At 37.2% G+C, this 25,464-nt stretch overlaps 1 protein-coding gene and 1 long non-coding RNA gene across 3 annotated transcripts in view; one reads left to right on the top strand and one right to left on the bottom strand.

The window, feature by feature from the left end:
• erfl1 (Ets2 repressor factor like 1) overlaps positions 1 to 25,464 on the top strand; it is a 65,594-nt gene that overhangs the window by 23,974 nt on the left and 16,156 nt on the right. The window contains exons 1-2 of one of the 2 annotated variants that reach the window (XM_039679375.2): positions 2,604 to 2,969; positions 6,435 to 6,588. The gene's annotated coding sequence lies outside the window, so the exon portion shown is untranslated. Of the gene's footprint in view, positions 1 to 2,603; positions 2,970 to 6,434; positions 6,589 to 25,464 lie in introns of those variants that run through there. The other variant, XM_089117689.1, reaches the window with a different exon arrangement.
• Positions 8,986 to 12,263, bottom strand: LOC148977015 (uncharacterized). The gene is made up of 2 exons (XR_016145865.1): positions 12,155 to 12,263; positions 8,986 to 9,247 (listed from the first exon to the last, which is right to left on the bottom strand). It is a non-coding gene; the product is annotated as an uncharacterized LOC148977015 (long non-coding RNA).

Genomic DNA, 25,464 nt, shown 5'->3' with positions numbered 1-25,464 from the left:
CATGTAAATTCAATTAAATAAATACAACTTTATTCTGTTTGCCCATAAAGGGTTTAGGGCGTCAGTACACATTAAACTATAGTAGGCTATCTTTTGTCAGTGTGAAAAAAAAAAAAAAATCATGTGATTGTGAAAGTGAGGGATGTTGTTTTTTGCACTTTGTGCTCACCTGTGTGCTCACCATGATCTTTTGTATGCACTTTACTCAGCTACTCCCTAGGGAAATGAGGCCTGATCAACAAAACTTTTACTGTACAAGTCAATGACATTGTATGGTCTAAAATTCCTTGTTAGACTGGGCAAAGGACGCAAGCAAATGTGATGTATTGACTTCTGATGCTTCATACACACAATCTGGTTGCACTAATCTTACTTTTAGCAGTTTAGGCTATTGCTATTTTACCAGCAATAGAGCATCCATTGGAAACAATTATCACAATCACCACCAGCCTAATACTTTCATAGCACTTATAAATGTCCAGTTTACCTCATGCTCTGTTGTTGGAGAAAGAGGCAGGCCAGAAAAGGGCGATGCAGCTAAGATAATTACAAACAGTAGTAGTAATAACACCAGGCCCAACAGTGATAACAATTAGATTTGATTTCATTTGAGGATGCCTCCACAGCTGCTACCCCTGCCCCCCATAGCCCTCCAACCCCTCGAACAGACCAGTCTGAACCTCAGCACCTAACAACAACCCCACCCCCAACCCATGGGGCCCGTCTCCCCCTCAGATTAAAGTGGGTGTGTTAATTCGGTGGTGTAGCGATCGAAGAGCTCTGGCAACAATGGGAAATGGGCTATTGATCAGACCTGCTCAGATTAAGACTGGGGACTGGAGCTCTTTCTTGCTCTCTTTCCTTCTCCTTTTCTCTTCGTTTTCCCATCCCTCTTTTCAGTTCTCTTACTGTTCTTCTTTCAGTTTATTTCTGCATCTCTTTATATTTGTTGTTCCTTGTTCTATCCATTTGTGTCTAAAAATGTACAGAGGCCTCTCTGTTTCTCTGCCCATTGCAAATAAACAGCATCTATTAGGGGGGGGGGGGGGTGGTTAAAAGTTAAGCTTGATTGTACAACAGCAGCACAATTCTTCCTTTGCCAACATAATGTGGTTGTGAATCGGATCCACATTGTAAAGTAATAAACTATACAGTAAGGAAGTGGACAGTAAATCCATACAGTGCAAAGTGAGTTTTAAAAATCTCTGCTCTACCTATACGAATAACCTCAATCACTGATAATGGGATAGGTCAGTCTTCCCCCTCCCACCTAATAGATGCACCATCAGTTGTCACCACAGTCACTGACATTAGAGCACACTACGCACGTTGCATTCATAATGCCACAGGGAGGCCTGTAATACACCCAACATTAAGGTCTATACATGTGGGGTCGTATGTGCATCCTGTCTTTGAACATTTGGCAGATGCAACTTACAGTTCATTCCAAGTAACCAGTTTGTGTGTAAATCAAACCCACGATGTTGGCATGCTAGTGTGTAGGCCTATATCCCCTAAACCTACCCATCACAGAAAACTGTTTTTTTTTTTGGTAATGCCAGTGTAATACCCATGTCATTATACAAATTTGTATCCTTATAAAGCATATAAACAAACAGACACACACATTATTTGATTTATTAATGATTTTTTTATTTTTTTATTTCTGTAACTGATTCACACAAGAATGGACTTGGAACCCTCTGTAGTCATTGTGTTCACTAGGGGGCGATATAGAGGTGCATGATGGTATTGTGTATAGCCTACAAGTCAGATTAATATTGTTGGAGACTTCATAATTGGCAGTACCTTTGTAGGCCTACTATAAGTATGCATCCGCTCCTAGGCTCATCATGTGCCTCCTTCCACACCCCAGTGGGTTCCATAGGTTTACCTAATGGATTATTACGTAGTCGATCAATTAAGCAATTTAAGTTTGTTAGATGCAGTCAATGGCTTGAAAAAGACCGTGAAGACTTAAAGTGATGTTTACTTCTGAACGAGATCCAGAATCGGATGCCAGTGAGATCAACGTTAGTTTGTTGAGGTTTTTATCCATTTGACAGTTAAATAAATTATATAATCTTAGACTAAGATCAAGTGCTGAAATGGCTTCAAAATCTTTAGTACGCTCTTTCATTTCATGCACCACCAGGCAAAGGTGTTTATATGGCGCCTGAGCTTGACTTGAAGAGTTGATGAAATAATAATTTTTGTTGTTGATGTATTTAATAAAATACATTTTTTACGAACTAGTAAATCACGAAAAAGTAAATCACTCTTTTTTTAATGGTGGTGATGGGAGTGTGATAGCCTACATCAAGTATTTTAGTGCATGCGGCTGAATGTTGAGATGAAAGTTGTGCCTGGACATTAAGTCCAGAAGCAAAATGGACACTATCTGGAGAATCGCGAAAAGGGGGCAATTGTGTATGCGAGAATGTTAGGAAGAGAGTAAAGTGGATTTTCTGACGAAAAGAATGAATGAGAGAGAGAGAGAGAGAGAGAGAGAGAGAGAGAGAGAGAGAGAGAGAGAGAGAGAGAGAGAGAGAGAGAGAGAGAGAGAGAGAGAGAGAGAGAGAGAGAAAGAAGGGAGGGTGGGGAGGTGGGGAGGGAGAACAACACACACACATACACACGCACTTCATATACGAGACAGAGGAGCGGAAACGGGTCGAATCCTACTTCAAATTCTCTTTCCTCTCGGCTTGTCGACCGGGGAAAACAAACCGACCCGAGGCACAGCGAATGGGGATTTACTAATTAACTACTTACCGAGAGATACACACCTCCTCAGCGCCCTCCCTCCCTCTCATTCAGTTCCCTCGGTCGTGGTTATTAGTGTAGAGGTGCTTCCACGGATCCCGGCTCCGCGCGCCCCCGGATCACACACCAGGAGAGTGAAAGCGCACACGGGTTAGATAGTTTCTACTTTGGACGGTTGGAGAACACTGTCAGGAAAGGCTGAGGTATGTCATCTGCACTTTTGTAAAAACATTTATGATGACAAGATGATTTCACAAAGTGGAATTTATTTTTGAACTTGTTTGTCGTTTTTTGAAAAATAGGCAAATTTAAAAAAATAGGTTTAATTTTTTTGTGCCTATTGTAAATGTTTCAAAGTAGCCTACGTTTCTTGTTCATTTATTAGCCAAAATATGTTTTCGTATAATCATATTAAATTACATTAAAAGGAAATACAATAGGCCTATATATTATAAGGAAACTATGACAAACCCTTTGAGTTTTGTGTAGTTTTGAAAAGCGCTGACACCCGTGTGCACACTCGCAAACAGCCTCGCTCGTGCTGTTCGTGCCACGTCGGATTAGCTGTTAAGTGTCTCTATTTGTTAACGCTGTTCGTTGAGCCCTCACCTACACGCCACACTATCAATCAGTCAATTAAACAGTCACTCTCACGGCAACTACAGACGTTTAATGTGGACTAAGCGCCGGGTGTGTGTGTATCCCTTCGATCTGCCAAATGACCAAGCTCAATTTACTCTCACAAGTGCATAACGTGTGCTGCTCCATTCATTCATTCTTGTCATGTTGGCCACTGGTCAAATGCGAGGGAGAGGAGGACAACATTCACTTACTCATATTTATTTTGATACATTTTCCGTTTAGTTGCCGGTTTTGATTTCTTATGTTCTGGGAAATTCTGGAGTTTGGGACATGGAAGCTTACTAGAATATTTATTATAATTGAAATATTAATTGGGTAGTGAGACAGAATGAGTTGGCTAAGCTTAAATTTTATTTATAATGTTACGTTTAATGTTGAACATCCTTGTAATTTGTGTGGAGAATTTAGGTTTAGCCAAATCTGGGACTTGAAAACTTTTTTTTTTTTTGTGCACCTGCGCACAAATTCAGGTCATGTCAAAACTGCTTTTGCTGGAAAACTTTAAAACATTCTGTTCAATGTGTACCCGTTAACATATTTAAGAGTTCGAATAGGCCGAACCTGTATTTGATAGATAGCTAATTCGTTAAATAATTCGCCTGTATTCGATACGAAAGTTGCATCAAAATGTCTACCACGGCCGATACTTTGATGCATATGTTAGCACGGTATATCTCATCAATTATTACTTAGGCCTACACTATTTTTTGATAAGTGTTTATAAATCAATAAACAGATATTTGCTTTAACCATTTCAGATGCACCTCCTACTGATCTATCCATTTTTTTTTAAATCAACCGAAACCTTGAGCGTTCTGAAAACTCGGGTGCTTGGGTTTGTTTTTGCTCTTTTTCGTTTACTTTACAGCCCTGACTCGGCTCATCTCGAAAGTTCGTTTGTGACCAAGAGTTCCAGCACTGTACTAAATCTTGAGAGTTGAAGAAAATCATAGAAATCCTTTGAAAATGACTTCTATGCAAGATGCACTGTAAAAATAGGGTTCAAAGAATTGGAATGTTTTATAAATTTTGGGTTTAAATAGAAACGAAAACCAAAATTCAAATTTTTGTTAGTGATTGTAAACATCGTTTTTTATATAACAAATTAAATAGGCTACAATTTAATAAAATAAGTTTTCGTTGGTAATAATAATAGACTATACTTTTTATTTAGAAATGGTTCGTAGATTATTTTGGAAATTTGTTTAATTTGTTAAATTTAAAGTTTGATTGAAATATTTACTTTGAAAGTAGGCTATGCATCTGAGTAGGCTAATATTTAAAAGTTGATAAGTAATTTTTGTGTATAATGTTTATTGAACTATACACGTAATACATAGCCTATAGCCTATTTAGTAGACTGCAATAATAATAATAATGATTATAATAATTATAATAATAATATTTTATATTATTATTGTTATTATTATTATTACTGTTATTATTATTAGTCCGAAAAAATAATTGGAGAGGGGGGAAAAGAAAGTGAAGACTATTTAAAGACTTGATTTAGGGGATTTTCCACAGGAGTTACTTTGTTTGCCACTTGATGTAAATATCCTTAATTGCCATTTTGAGGCTATACTATACCCTTGCCTTGGTTCTTGAACGGCTACGCATCTTCCGAGTTCAATGCATTCTTGACGTGTTTTCACATTATTTGATTTTAATCAAAGTAGTTAACCACAGGATGTCAGTCAACGAATTTGGACAATATCCAAAACATCCATTAATTCAATCACTTGCCCGCCTGAGCCGTTCCTCTGCGTGTCACTCCTGCGTCTATCTCTCTGTCAATATTTGTAGGAAATATTTCCGACATTAAATGGCATTTGGGGATATCTCTCCTCTCCACATCACTCAGTCACTCCCCCCTCCCTCCACCCCAGCACTGCCCTTTAGTCCGCGTTACCGAAACTGCTCACCTGGACAACTTTGTTTTATGTCATGCTCCATTACTTGAAATAAGAAAATCTGCAGAAGATAATGTTTATACGGAAATGTAAGAATGTCTCTGACATGGTAATAATAGGCATTATAATCATCGTTATCGTCATATAGCCTAACTAATATATTCTAACTATTCTAACATTTGCAAGCATTTAAAAAAATAATTAATTAGCTTCATACAATTAAACAATTTTAAAGTAGCCTATTTTGCATTTTGTAAACATTTTAAAACATTTTAAAACTTTATAATTTATAATATCGTGAAATATTTGTCCGTAGGCCTATCTTGTTTTATTTGTGAAGCTTCCCTCTTTACAAGTCACGGCTGAAACTTGTTTTCAAAAACACACTTTAGTGGAATCAAATTCAACACATTTTATAGGCTTACATTACATTTCGACTCTCTGATTCTCCATGATTAGAAATGTCTTAAGATTGCATTTTTATTTAGAAGGAAATGAGCGCTGCTGTTATAAACGCACAGATTCTCTGACTCAAAAAATAACTCAATATTGAGTTTTATAGCCTAGGCTATAATAAAAATTATATGTAAAGCGTAAAAAAACTATCTTGTCTAACGTCAAACTTTATGTGGCATTTTCGCATTTATAGACCTATTTTATCAGAATGTGGTTACTGCAACGGACTTCAGGCCAATGTCGCTTTGTAAAATTAGCTACTTTATGGGATATTAATGAAAATTCCTTAGGAAACTGCGAGTATGTTATTACTAAATACGACCATGTAGGCCTAATTACTTGGGCTATTATTCAAAATTTTACTCTGCATATTACCCGACAGCTTTTTTTTATCCGAAATGTTCGAGAATCTGTATTTTAAGGTGTAAATATAGATAGAATTGAACAACATTTGCAGAACAAAATTACACATAAATCTTACTTGAAAGCTTTCCAGCTCTTTGCTGCAACAGCCTATAGGCTAAAAGATTAATGTTTTGACGCTATCATTCCTTGTTTAAGAAGAATAGCCTATAATTTATCAATACAAGAAGAGTAAAAAATGAGTAAAAACACGTTTTGTAAACTTTTTATCAACAAATTATTTTTCCGTTTCAGCGCATCATTATAGCTGCACGGAACGGCACAATCTTTGCTCTTCGAAGTGGATCAGATAAAGCCCAGAGATTTTCGGCCCATCTTACAGCCAGCAGCCACGGTGCCGGCTCCGGCCCTTGGTTTCCGTCTGAGGCGAGGCCATTTGGGATAGCCGGTAAGTTCAGCTCCGAAAACAAACACACACGGGTCTCGCATCATTCTACATCTCGCACATATTCTGCTTCGTAAATGTTGCTCGAGCGACGCGCTGTTTAGCTAACTGCGGTGAGAAACACATCATTCGTGTTCACTCGCATAGTGAATTTGTTCACAACAGGTTGCCAAAAGGGGTATTTCAAAGCATCTGCTATTCTATTTGTAAGCACTGAAATATAGCCTATTGTCCCCTACAGCTAAAGTCATTTAAAAATAGTTTAAAATATGTATCTCACAATTTAAATGCTGAAATGGTTATGCAGTATTTCTTTATTATGCTTCCATCTTGTGTTTGTAACCATTAACATAGACAAAGGTATTAATTTACAGTTAATTCAGACACACGTTTTGAGTTTTTTAGGCTAACATTTTTTTTTTAGTTTTTATAGGCTACTACTTTTATAAGCAAAGGCATTTCTCTCCTTTCCTCCGAGTTCCTGCTCTTTCCCCTCTCCCTCCCCACTGTGTTCTGCCCTCCTATCTCATCCACCTCCTGTGCACCCCTGGTTGCTACAAACGTGTACACAATAATAACAGCAATATATATATCCATCTATCTCTCTATCTGGCATGTCGACGGTGTGGAGAGTGCCTGGGAGCCTGAGAGTAAGGAAAGGTCAGTTAATCGATGGTGCCCAATTTGACAAATCCAAGTGAGTCTTATCATCCGCAGTATTTAGGGGCGATAGAGGGCCTACGAGATAACTGTTTAATCCTGACGGCAACTGCAAGGGGAGAAGAGGAGATAGAAATGTCTGTGAGAGAGAAAGAGAGAGTAGGCTTGAGAGAAAGTTGCAGAGACTAATATAGACGAGAGGGTGTAGGTTAAATAAAAGAGTTCAGAAGTTAGACATTTTGGAACAGATAGGAGAGAGAGAAAGAGAACCAAACTAAATTCTAAATACATTTTATCAGTACTTCAAATTAAAGGGTTAGTCCACCCAAAAAATTTCTGTACAAGTTTCTTTCTTCTGCTGAACACAAAGGAATACAATTGGAACCAAACAGTTGTGGGGCACCATTGACTTAGGTATTTTGTTTTTCTACTATGGAAGTCAATGCATGCCAAACAACTGTTTGGTTCCAATCGAATTTTCATTTTGGGGTGGAGTATCCCTTTAAATAAGTCTTGGTTATTTAAAGGGATAATTCACCATACAATTAAAATTTTGTCATCATTTACTCAATTCATAATATTCTAAATCTGCACAAAAAAGTTATTGTGAAAAATGTTTTTGGTCCATATAATAAGTCATTGACCCCACTGACTTTCAATCTATGGACAAAATCATTTTTTTTTCGTTTATTTATTTATATGGCACCTTAACCACAGTTCCAAAGTGCTGTACATTGCAATAAAAAGCAACAGAACGATAAGACACAACATAAAACCATCCATGTACTGTTGTACTAAAATGCCAAAGAGTGCAGATAAGATTTTAAGCGTTCCTTAAAAACATTAAGAGTAAAGGAAGATCTAACATCCAATGGCAGATTATTTCGCAATCTGGGACAAGCGACCGAGAAAGCACGATCACCCCTCAGGGATAATTCAGTTGAAACATATCTTCTTTTGTGTTCTGTAGTAGACAGTCAAACCGTTTTGAAATGAATATGGCAATTTAAAAGAACCTCAGAAAAGGTAGCTTTTTATGATTGTTCATGTGAAGGACTCAAGCAAACACACGCTCTAAAACTTGTTGGCCATGAGAGGAGCTTAGTCAAGTACTCTTGTCCTCTCTCACCATCTCAATACCAGCTCAATGTAATTCGATTGAGATTAGTTGCACTGGCATGACAGCAGATCCCGTATTGCCAAAACACTTAGGAGGCAATGACAGTCTCCCATCGACATGTGCTAATACAAGACTCCACGACTGGCCATGCATCACGACTACAGCGTACACACACAGCAGAGGGGTTTGAGTGTGTGTGCACTTTTGAGTAAGTGAGCTCATAACTCGGGCAGAGCTAGAGATGAAAGTAAAAGATAAGAATATATCAGCGAAGAGCATAAGCGAGACAGAGAGACAAATGGCATAACAGGATTGAGTTATAATGTGCAGAAGAAGCCGCAACTGTGCTTGGGAAAAAACGGAGCAATAGACGGACAGGGAGACTGATGGTGACTGAGGTAAAGTGCTGGAGAGGGAGACGAAGAGTAAGTGGGTTGAGAGGATGGATGAGGACAGGAAAGGGAGAAGGCACAGCTGAGAAACAGCAGCTTTACAAGAGCGGAGATTAAGGCAACATGTCCCCGGTCAGTCATTAATCCGGTTTAAAAGCAATTAAGCTAAGACTCTGTGAGAGAGAGAGACTGAGAAAGAGAGAGCGAGATAAAAAGAGAAAGAGAAAATGTGATTATTTGGGGTTTATTTGGATCTTTAGCACATACAACTTGTGTAAGGAGTAAGGAATAAGACACAGAACAACCTTGATTATTGTCCCCAATGCTTCAGTCTTTCTGCCCTGCATTGTCTCATTCCTCATCCTTAGTGTGCATCATTGTCATTGATGTTCCAGATGCGTATCACGGGCTGCAGGTCGACACAGGGCCTCACCACATGTGTAATGTTTCTGCGTCCATGGGGAGATTGTGGTAAAGATAGCGCTACCACCTGACAGATACACAACAGAACATAAATCACACCTGGAAGCTCTTGCATGCACTCAAAGAGACAGTTTTATCACACAGTCTGTTCTACAAAGTAATTAACAACTATGCAAGCAGGGAAAGGTAAAAGTAGAGAGATGCTGAATGGAGAGTGAAATTCAGATTCAGAGTCCTGTGATTTAAAAAAAAAAAAAAATAGATATAAACATGTTAAGATCTCATTTAGTCTTTAAATTGACCGCCCATTGTTGGGGAACAGAATCGTTAAGTCTTTCGGTGACTTTAAGGCTCGTTTACATAGGGATTATGCGCCATTCAAAATTGAATTGAGAGTGCATTTTTAATTAAGTTTATGAATTTGAGTTGAGACAGCAAACCAAATTCAAATTCAAAGAACTTGAAAATCAAGTTTTATAAAGGAAAACTTTAAATGTTGACTTGACATGGCCTGAAGCTTTGAAGATCTACTTTGTATATTTATTAGCTAGATATAGATAGATAATTAGATAGATTCCTCTTCCTGTCATTTCGATTCCACTTCCTGTTTTAGACCATTTCATTCGAATTCACACTCGTTAATTGAAATCGAGCCAGTTCTTCAATTCTGAATATCGCCCAACCCTGACTTATGTATTATTTGAAGAGTTCAGATGCAAAAGCCTCTAAATGCCATTTGAAATTTTCTTCTTTAATGATGATTTTTATCAAACTTGTATATTTAAGTTTAGTAATTTCACTTAAATAACAATTAATAGGTAATTATCATTGCCATTTAAGTGAAATCACTGAACTTAAATATACAAGCTTGATAAAAATCATCATTAAAGAAGAAAATTTCAAATGGCATTTAGAGGCTGTTGCATCTGAACTCTTCATTTGTTTTACCATTGGTTGCATTTTATTTCATTTATTTAACAGGAACCATGCACAACACAGATATTGTGCCAGAGTTAGCAACATTTTTGTTTCAGCTTTAAAAAAGTAAGTATTTGTGCTGACTTAAAAATGTAAGTTTAGTCAGCTTGAAATGTAAAGTTCTACTCAATGACAACTTGGATATTTGAGTTGACTAAACCTAAACTACTAAGGCAGCAGAAACACTTACTTTTTCAAGATGGAACAACATTATTTTGTACATTGTATATATAATTATCTGTGGTTTACACATTAGAAACATTAGACAAAGAAAGAGAGATATCTTTCAAACATGACGGATGAAGCCCGTCTTATTTTCTACTTTACCCAAAGTGAAAATACAAAAGTGTTGACATAGATTTTGTGGAGCGTTGTTCATTGTTGACCAGGATGGAGTGCTATCGACTGGCTCTTCCTGCTGAGGGATCACTGTGCAGCCCTGAGGCCAAACCTAGTGGCATTTAATACACTGCACTGGTGACCATTACTGCCACACTGCTCACGGTGTGTCAGTGTGTGTGTGTGTGTGTGTGCTCTTATCACACACACATACTCACTCAAGTTTAAACGTATTCAAAGACTACAATTCTTCAAAAAGACAAACAAGAAGGTCTCTTGCTGTAACCCGGTCACACTATATGTGTCTCTATAGTGTTTATCGTGCAATTTATATGCGAAAATTAGTTTCCTTTTGAATGAGAAAAAAACAAGGAACTGGGTTAGATGTCTCTAAAATGTAAAGATGTAAAAGGGGACAAAGAAGAAGAAGGGGGACAACATGAGAGAAAAAGATGCCACAAAGACAGCCTCTGGGTAGGATCTAATTTGCAAAAAAGGAGGAAGCACAGAAGAAGTTGTTCACTAGGGAGACAGAAAAAAAGAAAGACAAGGGAAAGACAGAGATACACAGATGGGAAGGAGAAAAGGGGAGGGGGGTAAAATTTCCATCAGGTTTTCAATTGGGGCGGATCAATAGTGTATTAGAGCTCACCTTGACCCCGCGTCTCCCCCCTCTCCTTACAGGCCAAGTCACTTGCACACACAGCAGGGGGCTGCAGAGGGACAGTGACTGCATTACTGACTGCCTCACAGCAGCCGAAGTGGCAGAAAATGGCACAAAAAAAAACGGGAGAGAGTGAACGAAAGACTGAGACGGGTGCCTGAGTTCTCTGTAAAGCAGAGCGGCCTTCCGAGCAGTGAGCGGCCTGCCGAGCAGTGGTTGAAATCATGAAACAAGCTGATTTATTAGATATTTCTGAATTTTCCTGCCTTTACAGATTTATATATCTCAGTGTGCATGTCCACACACACACACACACACACACACACTCTGCAGACTGCATTTGCAAAGAGACAGTGAACTTCAATACACTTCGGAGGCGGAGGCAGGGGGCAGCGGGCACAAAGGGATGGGGGGAGAGGTTGAATGAAAAAAATTGATCTGGGAATTTAGCATTTAGACACAGTTTACAAAGCGATATGGAGGGAAGGCAAAAGAGCACAGGGGACCGGAGGGGCCAGACACTTAACTTTACAATTCGTCAGCATCACCCAGGCGACGCGCATCCAAAACATGGAAATATCTGGTGGGAAAAGCTCCTTTATTTGTATTTAATATACGTCATTTCTGCTTGTAGCACAAGTGAATGGCTTTCCTTTGCCTTTTTATGAACTGTTTTGAGGACTTTGAAATGTATGACCCTCAGACGACACATTATTAGGACTTCACGTCTGCTATCATTTTGTCGAGATGCTGAGATTGTGCCGCTCTGATGAGAAGTTTTCTCCAGGCGTTTCCTCAACTGTTGGCTTCACGCTGTTTCGCTCAGTCACACTTGCACACACAGCGACTAACAACAAAACAGAGGTGCGCGTGCAGTGTCCCTACTGCTGAAGGGAAAAAAGGAAAAGAAAAAAGGGAAAGAGAAAAAGAAATCGATCGCCGGGGATAGCGGTGCGCGTCGGAGGATCGTATCTTGTCAAAATAATATATTACCCTCATCCCCGGCTGATCGATGCGGCGGATTAGGGACGGAGGGCTCGCTCTCCCCTCCTCTATCTCTCGTCTCTCTCTCCCTCTCTTTGCCTGCCGTTCCTTGCAGTTTAATATTTACCTCCGTGAAGGAACGGGCGCGACGGCGCTCACTCTTAATTGATTCCGACACTTGAGGCTCTGTGCTCGGGCTGCGGAAGAAGGCGGGAGGGGTGGCTGGAATGTAGAGAGAGGGAAGTGGTGAGGAACAGGCAAAAGAAATGAGGGTGAATAAAATAAGGCATAAAGGTACGAGTTGATTCATATGCATGTAATATGCATTTGAAGTTTCTATATTTGAATATTTTGTTGCTTATATATTTCATATCAAATGTTAGACAGGTAGGGGTACAGAAAATATGAAGAGATGTGAAGCTACAAGTTAAGAGGGCAAATGAAACAGAATGTCAGGTGTAAGAAGAGATGTAAATAAGAAATTAGAGAAAAGTAACACGGAAGAATGAGTGTTAAAAAATAATTAAAAACAGCAAAAAGAAAGTTGCATGCTTCCTGCAGAAAAAAAGTGAAGAGTTCACTTTCACAATTATTTTTTAGTTTAATGTTTGGGTACAGTAAAAATATTTTTTTAATATAAGTAAATTAATTTATCTATTCAGTATAGGATGCATTCAATTTATCAAAAGTGACAGTAAAGACTTTTACTTATAGGCCTAGTACAACAAAAACTTTCATGATGATTGTATTAATCAAAGAATCCTAATGTATCATGGTTTCCACAAAAATATTAAGCAGCACAACTGTTTTCAACATTGATAATAATGAAAAATGTTTTTTGAACCTATAATCACCAAATTGATTTTTGGAGGATATGACACTGAAGAATATTTCACAATATTACTGTTTTTACTGTATTTTTGATCAAATAAATGCAGTCTTGGTAAGCACAAGAAACTTATTTCTACATAAAACAATAATTACCAACCCCAAACTTTTTCTATATTTTAAAGATGTTCAGTGGTCGGAAGAGATAAACGTGACAAACGTAAAACAGAAGAACCTGAAGAACAAATAGAGGAAATGACAGAGAGCAAAAAATAGACACATTGAGGTAAAGAGAAAGAAGAATGAGAATCAATAAGAATGACAAAAGTAAGAAGCAAAAAGAAACATGCGAACAGAGAACAGAGGGCAAGCATAAAGAGAAAGCAAAAAAAAACGAGGGGGAGAGAACAAAATTGTGAGGTGACAGAGTAATATAAAGAGGGATAGACAGAAAACAGAAACGATGAAGGGAGACGGAGAAAACAAGAGAGGCACCATATTTTCCGTTGAAGGAACTCAGCTGTCATCTTGTTCCGCCAGCACAGAGCGTAGCTATAAAATACAAGAGCCAGGCAGGCCACACTCAATGACTTATGTGTATATCTAGGCTTTGTCAATATTTCTTTCTGGCTCCCCACTTTCTCTTTTTCTGTCTCTCTCTCAAACACATACTCTTATGTGTCACGTTGCCCTAAACCCGTAGAGGCCATGGGCAACTTCTGATGTGATTTTCATACACAGACAGTGACAGATTGTTAAAACTGTTTGTATGATGGTGTGATTATTGTTGTAGGCCACATGATGCTCAGACCAATCCAAGTGTTTTAAATGTATATATCTTACAACATCTATTTTTCTATATTATTCATGAAATATGGGCAATTCACCCAATAATGAGAATTCTGTCTTCATTTATAATGGTTTATAATTTTCTTTCTTCTGCTGAGCACTTAAGACAATATTTTGAAAAATTACATTCGCTCTCTGTACAATGTAAGTGAATAAGGTTGAGTGTTGTTTATGACCCCTTTGACTTTCATTATATGGACAAAAACAGGACACATTTTTCATAATCTTCTTTTATGTTCCACAGAAAAAAACTATATTTTATTTTTTTTGGTGGGAACTATTACTTTAATAATATGAATATTATATTCCTTGCAGATAGTTTCATTCATAAGCAACTTAAGGTCTCGGTGCACTCACTACAGGTCAGGCTACACACTACCATCACATGCAACTCAAGTTGTGTTGATGCCAATACACAGCCTCTCTTTTTGTGGGTTTATTGGTTTTGAAAACAGAGGTACGCCATTGAGAACTATTGTGAAACAAAGCAGATTGCAAACAAAAATGCCCTCGTACATTCATCTAGCTGACTTGTCGAGTTTCTTTTTCTCTTTGTCTTCGGTTTCCCTTCCATCTCTCTTTGTATATAGGCCTCTGCACCTCCATTTGCTCTCTCCATTCATCTCCCTGCTGTTCCCCCTCCTTGTTCATCTCTCTCTGTATTTCCTCATCTCTGCTCTTTATTTACCGGCGCTGCGGCGCTGGCTGTGGCAGCTCAGGGAGCGGTAACAGAAGTGTCAGGTGTCATTATTCGTCTAATTCAGTAATCCGTCATCGCACACTCCCGGTGTGTATGACGTATTATACATGGACACAGCGGGTGTAGTAGGCGCTGTGGTGGAGATTCGATTTGACACGCGCAGAGGTGGGCTGTTTGGTTGAGGGGGAGAAGGGGGGGTACAAGAGTGGAAATAAGGTCCAGAGTTTGACTAAAGACAAAGGGTAGTAAGAGTTATGTGTGAAAGAGGTTGTGGGTGGCCCTATGGTTTAAAAAATTGTGCTTTATTTTAAAACAATGTCTCATATTTTATGAGAGAATTTTAACTTAAAGAGATAGTTCACCCAAAAATGGAAATCCTCTCAGCATTTACCTACCCTCATGGCATTCCAAACCTGGGTTGTGTTTGCCAACAACACAACTCGCTGCTTGACTATAGTATCGTTGGAGAAATGAACTAGTCTGATTCCCCAAACCAGTAACTTGGTTGCACCTCCATCATTTGAACCATGTTGGTTCAACAATTTAGGACTATTAACTTCATCAATGAGACATGCAGGTGGTGGAGTAATATCTTCTGCTAATTAATTGATTTAAGATTGCAATTAGATTACTGCTACCCTAATGTGCATGGCATGAGGACTACTTCACTTTTTTGTTCTTTTCGTTTTGTTTTATTTGATGTTTGATTCATCGTGAGTTCCCTAGCACATGCACACTCTGTAAAAAGGGTGCTAATAGTTGATACACTAAAATATATAGATTGAAATATATATATTTAAATGGGATAAAATATATAGAATTAACTGTGTTAGCTTGCTTTTTGTGTCCAAGAGCATGTTCATATCATATTAACATGGTTCTAACCACACACGGTTGCAATGCTGTTTACAAATGTTCGTTGGAACTATAGTTGCAGCAAATAAAACCAAATCATTGAACTACTGTTGGTAATGACAGAACTTGCAACCATAGTTGATAACAATGCTTTTGGCATAGTTGATAACAATGCTTTTGGGAAATAAATATCTTCTGTTGAACATATATTTTGAAAAGTATTTCAGTTGTCGATCTTTGTTCATTCACTGAAAGTCAGTGGGTTCCAGTGTTGTTTTGGATCCCATTAACTTTCATTGTATGAACAAAAAGAGTTAAAAAATGGTGACAGGATTTTCTTTTTTTAGTGCTAAGCCTCCTGTAAACCCAAATCCAATTCCGTAAGTGTGTTAAAACTTGGCGAATAAAGGCACTTTCTGTTTCTGAAAGTAAATGGATTGCTTTGTGGTTATTGTAATCATCTCATCTTCTATATTCAAATGTAACTCATTTAATTCAATTCACATTTATTTGTACAGCACTTTGCACAATACACATCGTTTCAAAGCAGCTTGTTTCAAAACATATCAATATTCACATTCAACTGGCTCAAGATAATAGCACTCTCCATTTCAGTTTCTTGTATCTCAACCAACAGAAAAGTTTTTTGTTTAAAGTTTAGTTTAGTTTGCGTTTTGGGGTTATTTTGAGTAATTATTTGCATATAGGTTGAATTTGTTAGGTTCATAGTTATTTTTTATATGTGTCCTATTCATGGTTGATTGGTTTATTGCCAACTTTTCCAACTTCTGATAAAGAGCCATTGGGCTTGAGACATCACCTGTGGTGAGAACATAAATATTGTTTCATTTTTCATTTCATTTTCAGAGCCTTAACCAAAAAAGACAAAGTTATTTATTTATTTTACACAGTGCAAAAGTTTAAATGTTTTGATCCTCAGATTAAAAAAAAAAATCCTGGGTTGTTTTAATCCATGTTTGTGTCAAATATGGTCAAACCCAACCATTGGTTTAAATTAACCTAATTTCTAGGTTCATTAAACCAACGTTTGAGTTTGTCCTATGTGCAAAAGTGTATATAAAAAGTGCCCCCAAAATGTCTTTCATTATCTACTTTCCCTAATGTCACTCTAAACTCTCTTCCATGTAACACAAAAAGTGAATTTTGACATCTTTAAAGGTTTCTCATCCAGCTGGGTGAAGATCGAAATGACCTGATTAGAAGTAAATGTTATAACAATTTATCAGTTGATTAAGCCAAGTGAAATCAACATTACAGTGTTTCCAATATCATCTCCCTTCAATGGTGCTGTAGCTGCTCACCAAGGCTTTCTCAATTTAAAAATGGACACACTCCATCCCTGATAATCACTGTTTTAATGAGTCTTGGAGTTAGCAGCAGTGTTCTTTAAAAGTAATGAAAAATACGGAAAAAAAAAAGTTCTAACTTTTACTTCTACACTGTCTAAAGGGCTTTTTCGATCTTTACACAGCTGACCTCGAAACATTTTAAGAATTCAAAGTTTCCTTTTTGTGTTCAGTGGAACAAAGTGTTTGGAGTATCATTGGGGAAAGTAAATAATGAAAACAATTTGGCTGCATTTTACAATTTTGCAGAAAATATGGACAAACCCAACTGCAGAGTCAAGGACAATTTAAACCAACAGGTTTGTCCATTTGACCCAAACATAGGTTGAAACAACACAGTATTTTTAGAGTATTAGGATAATAAATGCAGCAGTAACTCTCCAAGTCTACAGTCCTGCTCAAATTTTCAAGAACATTGCAGTCTTCTGCTCTTAGTGCAGCCATGGTGATGATATGTTCATAGGGACTCGCATAAAACATTTGAGGTTTAGAAATTAGTGAACTTTTCAGTGTTCCAAAGGGTCTAAAATGCCCAAATGCAGTGATTAAGATTTAGATGATAAAAAAAGATGGTGTCAAAATACATGTTGGGAGCACCTGCTCCATCCTGGAGTTTTGTTAATGTGATGATTTATTTTTTCCTGTGACTCCATTGCTTTTCCATCAGTAAATTTGGGAACAGTCACATCTGCCAGCTCCTTTTGGGATAAACAGATTTGTCATGCTCTGACTATACATAATACCTCTACACCAGTTAGTTTAAGGAGTCTGAACCAGCTAACTCCAAGTGCAAGGTTACATAAGCAAAGATTTGGATCCTTGGATCCTGATCTCTGGTTGATTTGTAGATGAAAAATGCTCAATATGTGAACAGCCCTTTACTTGCAACTTTAATGGATCTTTCTCTTTACTATTTATCAGAGACAAGGGACACTTAATGCATATCCTAATACATATTGATCTTTGTAAAATCATTACACTCTCTGAGATTTCGTGTGATACAACCTTCTGAACATTGGTGGAATTATTAGTAGTTCAACAGATTATGACCTGAAATGCACTCAAATTCTATAGTTAAGATTAATCTGTGTTGGTTTGTAAAACAATCAGTTAACCATCACACTGGTGTTCCATACCTCACAGAATAAAGGACATCACACAGTTTCAAATATAATTTGTCCATGAATTATTTTTTTAGGACTCTGGTTTGCACAATTTTTGCACAGCAACCATGATTGCTGAACTCACACTAAACATGGAAAACAGTTTATAATAATCCTCAATTTGCACCCTCATTTCCTCTGTTTAAAAAAGTTCCTGTCTGGTATAGCAAGATCTAAGGTTCATAAATATGTCCAGGATTCAGTTTACAAAACCAGTATAAAGAAGAAGAAAACGCATGCATCTAGGCCATGTAGCATATAGCATAAACGTCCATAAATAAACGACAGTCTCGGATAACTCGTATGTATTAGCCTTGCGCAGAGCTTTTTTGTTTCTTCGTCAGTTTTTCAGAGAGAGATGGAACAGAACTGTCGAAACATAAACGATATTGAAACATTTTGATTATTGCAAAATATTTTTTACACAAAATGATATCCGAGAATAAAACTTGTAGGCTAAAATACCGCCTTGAATATCGCTATCTGCATGGGTAGGCATATCACATAGACCTGTTTTAATGTGACAGACAGTAAGTTAAACATGTATCACTTGCTAAACAAACCTAACTAGTTGCAGTCTTTTTATTTATAGTTCTTCTTAATAAAGATATTACTTTTAACAGTGACCCTCCTCATAAATAAATGAAGTTAACGTGAGTTACGTGTGTCATCCTCTTCTTTCAATGGCAAGTTCAGATCTGCTCCAGTCAGTCAGGTGCCACATTGTGGCTATGAGCCCCTTACAATCATATACATCTCTTATAATCATATCACATTTCTTTATTTTAAGCCAAATTGATTCATCTCTATTCAGTTGAAGATGAACATTCCAGAAACTTAACCAATAGTGACAATTATTTTATGTTCGCTAAAAACTCGACAAATAGGCTACAATCTTAGTAGTATTTTCGTGCTGTTAGGGAGACAAACTCCCTGAGATACAGTATTGGTGAAGTTTTTTTCAGCCCCTGAACCTGACAGCTCTTGAAACATTTTACTTTTACCCGCTATCTGCGAAAACCTGAACCCAGCCTAGTTCGGATCGCGTCACAAATTATCTACATACCCACAGCCATGAGCGTCTGGTGGACCTTTACTGGATCAGAGACATTAGAGAATTGCGTTGCAGTTACATCATGATTTATATGCGGATTTTCGGAAGGAAATTTATCCGACGCAACTGTGATAAACCTACTAAAATCGTATAGGCTATTATTATTAGGCCTATACTATAAATATATATGACTAATAATAATAATGTTTTTGTGCTATGCAGAAACAACACCTGAACCGAATTCCTTTGAGAGATTCTTGCATGTGTGAGACGTGCGATAATGAGACGTGCCGAGAAGTTAAAACAAACGGGAAAAAGAGAAATCCTTGCGGATCTCTGATACGCAAGGGAGAGATCAAATCAAAGTGTTTACTGAGTTCATCTTTTTTGTGTGTGCAAATATCCATATTAAAAGCGACTTGATCACAGATTTGACATGCAAAACAATAATATTTCTAAAGCTACAAGACAAATTTTAAATTACTTTCAACACTACTAACCTTACACATTATAATAAAGAGTTGTGTGAATAAAAGGGCGACAGATAAAAACAGCAAAACTGCAGAGACCGAAGTACCCCAGTAGCACACCGAGATTGATAGTGTGCGTTGAGTTCGGGGCAGGGCAGTCACTGTTTTACACTGTTAAAACTGTTACTTGGATCTAACTCAATAAAATTAAGACAACATTTTCCAACTATTTTTTTCAAGTTTAGTGAACTAACTGATATTTTGAGTAAAGTCAACTTAATAATGTGAATTTCAATGTATGCAAAAATATTAAGTAGCATTTTCAGAAAAAGCCAATAAATTGAGTACTATCAATGTAGAAAATGTCATTTTATACACATTAGACTTAATTAAAATAGGTAACTTTTAAATGAAAAAAATAAGTAGATAATGTTATGATTTATTAATTTTGATCAATTTGCCCTTTCTTTGTTTTGAAAGTGTAAATAGCTTCAAATAAATAGATGCTTCTGTGTCAATTTCCAACATTTATTAAATCATTGCCATATCCAAAACAGTAGCAATGAGCTGGACAGTAAACATTGGTATTCATGCATTCAAGAAAACATGCCCTCAGCAAATAAAGTGCAGGTTAGTGGAACACCTTCACAGTATACAGTTCTGTGTTCATAGTGTTACAAAATTTTAAAAATTAAGTAACAATTCAAAATGAGCAGGATGGTGTTAATCAATAACATCTATTCATGCATTAAAAAAATGCATGACCTCAACTTATAAAGTGCAGGTTAGAAGAACACCTTCACAGTATTTACTGTGTGTACATACATAATATTAAAACATTTTAATATCAAGTTAACAGGCACTTGCTATTTTTCTAACAATTCACATGCCATATCCAAATAGTGGGAATGAGCTGGATAGTATAACCAATCAAGAACTCCTGTATTCATGTATTAAACAAAACATGACCTCAGCTTCAAGCTGCTTGTAAACAGTAGGTTAGTAAAACACTTCAAAAGGATAGTTCACTTCAAAATGAAAATTCTGTTATCATTTGAAGAGTTCAGATGCAAAAGCCTCTAAATGCCATTTTAAATTTTCTTCTTTAATGATGATTTTTATCAAACTTGTATATTTAAGTTCAGTAATTTCACTTAAATAACAATTAATAGACCATTTTACAAGATGTAAACAACACTGGTCCAGAAGCACTTCCTGTTTCAGTTTTTTAACACTACATAAAAGCTGGGATAAAATACAACCAACAGAACATTTAAAACTGAATCAAAAAGTTAAACAAACATCTTTAAGATGTTTTCTTTACATGTGAAATAAAGAAAACAGTTACAAACTGAAACAGGAAGTGTTTCTGGACCAGTGTTGTTTACATCTTGTGAAATGGTCTATAGGTAAGTATCATTGCCATTTAAGTGAAATCACTGAACTTAAATATACAAGCTTGATAAAAATGATCATTCTAGAAGACAATTTCAAATGGCACTTAGAGGCTTTTGCATCTGAACTCTTCATTTACTCACCCTCAAGTTGTTTTAAAGCTGTATGAATTTCTTTCTTCTACTGAACACAAGGAAGATGTTTGAAGAATGTCTGTAACCAAACAGTTAAGTCAAAGGACCCCACTGACTTCCGTAGTCTTTTTATTTTTTTCTAATATGGAAGTCAATGGGTCCAGTTAACTGTTTGGTTACTGACGTTCTTCAAACATCTTCCTTGTGTCCTGTAGAGGAAAGAAATTCATTCAGGTTTAAAGCCACTTGAGGGTGAGTAAATGACAGAATTTTCATTTTGAAGTGAACTGTGTGAGCACAACATTGAAACATTTTAACACTAACATTATAGGTCACAAGCATGACCATCTGACCTCAACTTGGCATAATACCTTCACAGCGTGTGTGAATATTTTGAAACATCTTTAGTCAAACATCTCATTGATCTCACCTACTGACCAGTTTTTAAAGAGCAGCTTAACAGCAGGTCTATTTTGTGTGTATAAAATAAAATTACTTTTTTACACTAGGAAGTATGACCTGTGCAGATAAAACATGACAAGGATAAACCATTACAACACCCTGAATGTCCCATTCAGTTATATTGGACCAATGTTATATTGGACATAACACTCATTATGTCCAATCTGCAATGATGTTGAACAGACAAAGAAAACAGCTGTTCACAAGTGCAGTGACAGTTTTTCAGGGTCATGAACTTGGGGCTTGGTTTTGGGCGCAGTGTGTCAAGTCCCACAAAAAGCGTTTGAAACACCTCAAATGTTTTGGAAAGCTTGGATGGATACTCAAGATTAAGTGCATATGTCAACCCAAGCAGGAAGCAGCATGCTTTGGCCAGGTTTCCAAAATTGGTAAGGACTGGTATTCCCTCAAGTCAATGATGATTCCTACTGCATCTGGCTCACGGCAGACATAGATGCTCATGTTGCATCATGCAGACATAGATGCAGTCTATAATGCTTTAAAATGGCCCTCTTTCCTGGTACCACAGTGTTGCACAATTTACAGGGCCATCCCATCTGTCAATAAAAATAAATAAAGTTAGTTTACATCTAGCCTTTTGAATACAAGCCTGATAAAATCCATTAAAAAAATGCACTTAAAATACAAATGAAGATTATCCTGCTGGACAAGACAAGAATGGTTAACTTTAGTTCATCACAGAATTTTTGAAAATAATCTGAAACATGATGTCTACTACTGTTTTCTCTTAAATATTTTTTAAACGCATCCACAAAATTGATATAAATATATCAAGTTAGACATCTGTACCGAATAATTACAGAGCAATATAAATATGAAATTTGGGTTATGAGTAAAATACAAATGCATAAAATACAATTTTGTGAAAGAGGAACTATGCCGGATAATTGCCTTAACTATGCTTTACCATGATAAAACAGCTTTTGACTAATATGGTTAGATAGCCTAAAATACTTGTAAGTTAACCTCTCTTGCCAAAATATTAGTGGAACAACTGGAATGACTGCAAAGTGTGTTGGTGTGAGATGTGTGAATGTGCCACAGTCAAATACAAAGATTTCCCTCATCAATGTGTTTTTGGTTAGATTGTGTAACGTTACTCGTTAAAGTAACTGCTGCACTGGCACATTTACATTCATCTCCAACCGACGATAATCAGTAATCACTTAACTTAGCTAAAATTTAGCTGTGGCTACGTGTGTCTGTCGTAACTTCGACAGCATTAGCAGTGGACTCAATGTTTATGAAGAAGTTACAAACACCTCTGAAACATTAAACTATCACTCAAAGATAACATTACTTATACAACACACGCACACACACACGTAGATTAATACAGTAAATTGTGTGGCTCAAGTTAACAAACTGTTTGAGGTAACGTTAACGTTAGAGCACATTCGAAATTGGCGCTATTCGACAGAGCGATTGTGCAGCAGAAAGACGTTAATTAGGGTAAAATCTCAATTTTAACAATACAAAGAGTTACTTACATGAGGTACGTGAAGTATTATCCGGCTCCGTAGAAAACCTCGTTCAAATAAACTTCTGGAACAGACGAGAATGAAGAATTTGCCCGGGCTTGTTCTTGCTGCAGGTAGTGGGCGGGTCGTGTCTTTTCACGTCTGATACGTCTGATATAAACTTTTAAAATGAGTTTTGTAAAATCAATTTTTTGTGAAGTCCAATTAAATTAATTTTATTATAGAAAATATTAGGTTACGAAAATATTCACACTTTTTTACTTTTTGAAAACTCAAAAAACAAAGAAAGAAAAATAAGTTAATTTATTTGAATAAATATAGTTTTTAAAATTAAGTTATAAGAACAATAGCACTGAACGACTTTTTACAGTGTAGCCCTCGGAGTAATCCGACACTTTATCACCATCTTAATGACAGAGAGCGCCAAAGAGGAGGGAGAGCACCAAGGAGAGAAGGGTTAAGTAGGTGTGTATTCACCCGAGTTATTAGCATATGCTTGAGGAGAGAGTGAGAGAGTGAGAGAGAGAGAGAGAATGCGCGCGCGTAAAAAGACAGGCGTATCGGCCTGATGATGAAAGCTTGATTAAAGTAAACGAGCTACCTGAGCCCTGGACTAACCTGTGACGCACACTGCCAAGAATGACAGACAATGATGCCCAGGTGGAGAAGAATTATGAAGGGAGGCATAAAGTAAAGTTCAGAATGTGAAGTTCCGGACGTCAAAAATGGAGAAACGACAGTGAGAAAAGTTGCAGGAAATGAGGGCAAAAATATCACCTCTCACACACGGATTAAACAAATTGTTTAGCATTGAAAAGATGTTAAACTGGACGATGCTCTTGTTAAAAAATCCTTTAATTTCATAGAGGCACATGATCGTTTTATGAATGCAAAGAAAAGCCATTATTTTTGCATCGTTCTCTTGTTTTTGTATTTATCTTGTTAATTCAGTTAATCACGATACCTTTTTATTTATTTATTTTTTCTTGCCACCCTCTTCCCTTTTTATCTCTCTCTCTCTCTCCAACGATTACCCTGCCGTCTAATTAGAAATCGATACTGTGAAGCCGGCGGGTATTTGCGATGTGTTTGTGAATGTTGAGAATTCCCTGGACAGAGGCAGATAGAAGAGGAAGAAAAGAAAGCGCGCGCGGGCACTCACACATACACTGCCGAACAGAGACACACTTACGGCTTCGAGCTATTCGTTTTTTTAAAAGCTGGAAAAGCACACACTAAACAAGGACAGAAAAGAAGAGCTTCCCTTTTCTGCGCAAGGTACTGAGGCATGTGCAGCTGGGATTTTTATGCAAACAACGATATGGGGCTTGATAATGAGAAGTTGCATCATAGAGCCTATACATCTCATCTGTACACAGATGGACTAAGGGGACAGTGAAATTGTGTAATTTAATAATGCATTTCATTTAAAGAACTTACCATATGCGTTTCACACTTGAACTTATAATGTCCTCGCATTTTTTAGTCGTGTTTCCGTTTCAAAACTCATAAAATTATTAGCCCTATTACTTGGGCCTAGGCTACTAAAACATGTACCCATATTAGTATTTACTATATAAATAATTAGGCTAGCCTATATTTGGCCTTTAGATTTACTAATGTTATTTACAATAATAGGCTGCATTGATTTTAGTGATTGTACTACAATTTATGCTACTTATTAGGCCATATTAAATAGTGGATTATTTCGTTTTGTTTATTTTATAGTCATCATCAGTGACATGGAGTCATAGCTTCTTCCCCTCCCAATGAGATGTGATCTGAATTCTCTGCGATCCAGGAGACGGAGGCGACGGGTTAGCGCTATTATTGCGCTGGCAATCGAAGTTAAACGAATTAGCAGCTCACGACGCCGATGTGGAGAAAAGAAACAGAGAAAAGAATAGGACCGCGCACATTTATTAGTTTAGCTCGCACCGAATCCGTTTTACGCCAAGGTTTTCTCTTTATTTGTTCCCACCGTAATGTGTTTGTGTCTGTCCTTACTTGTGATTGCAATGTCCTTTTTGCAAAATTGTTCTCTCTCTCCCTCTCTCTCTCTCCGTGGGGAAATGTCAATTTAGATGCCATAACACTTTTCACTATAGAGTTGTTTGTTTAAAAGCAGAACCAGCCATCACTAGTATATTTCATCAACCGGTGGGGAAGGCTGATTTCTCTACATTTCTCTTGCTCAAGTTTGATTCCGTCCGTGTGTCTTTCCACTTGAGCCTCTCATTAAACGTCGCCATACACCCCCCCTCCTCCTCCTCCTCCTCATTTATAAGCGCCTTGCCCATGGCTATATGATCGCAAAAATGTGTTTACAAAACTCGCTCTAGCACAGATCAAACCGCTCCATCGAATCAAAGAGTTTGAAACAGAGACAGAGGGAAAGAGAGGCTGGAGCACAGGGAATATGAGCAGGGTTCGTGTGTAATCTTTAAATTCTCTATGTGTGTTGTGTGTGAGCCTGTTTGAGTGTGTGCGTATGTGTGTTGGTTTCTGCATTTTCATTTTTGAATATGAGGAGATCAGCA

This window comes from Pimephales promelas, chromosome 12, assembly GCF_988280905.1.
Source record: "Pimephales promelas chromosome 12, fPimPro1.hap1.1, whole genome shotgun sequence".
NCBI lineage: Eukaryota > Metazoa > Chordata > Actinopteri > Cypriniformes > Leuciscidae > Pimephales > Pimephales promelas.
This window is presented reverse-complemented; position numbering and strand designations above follow the sequence as displayed.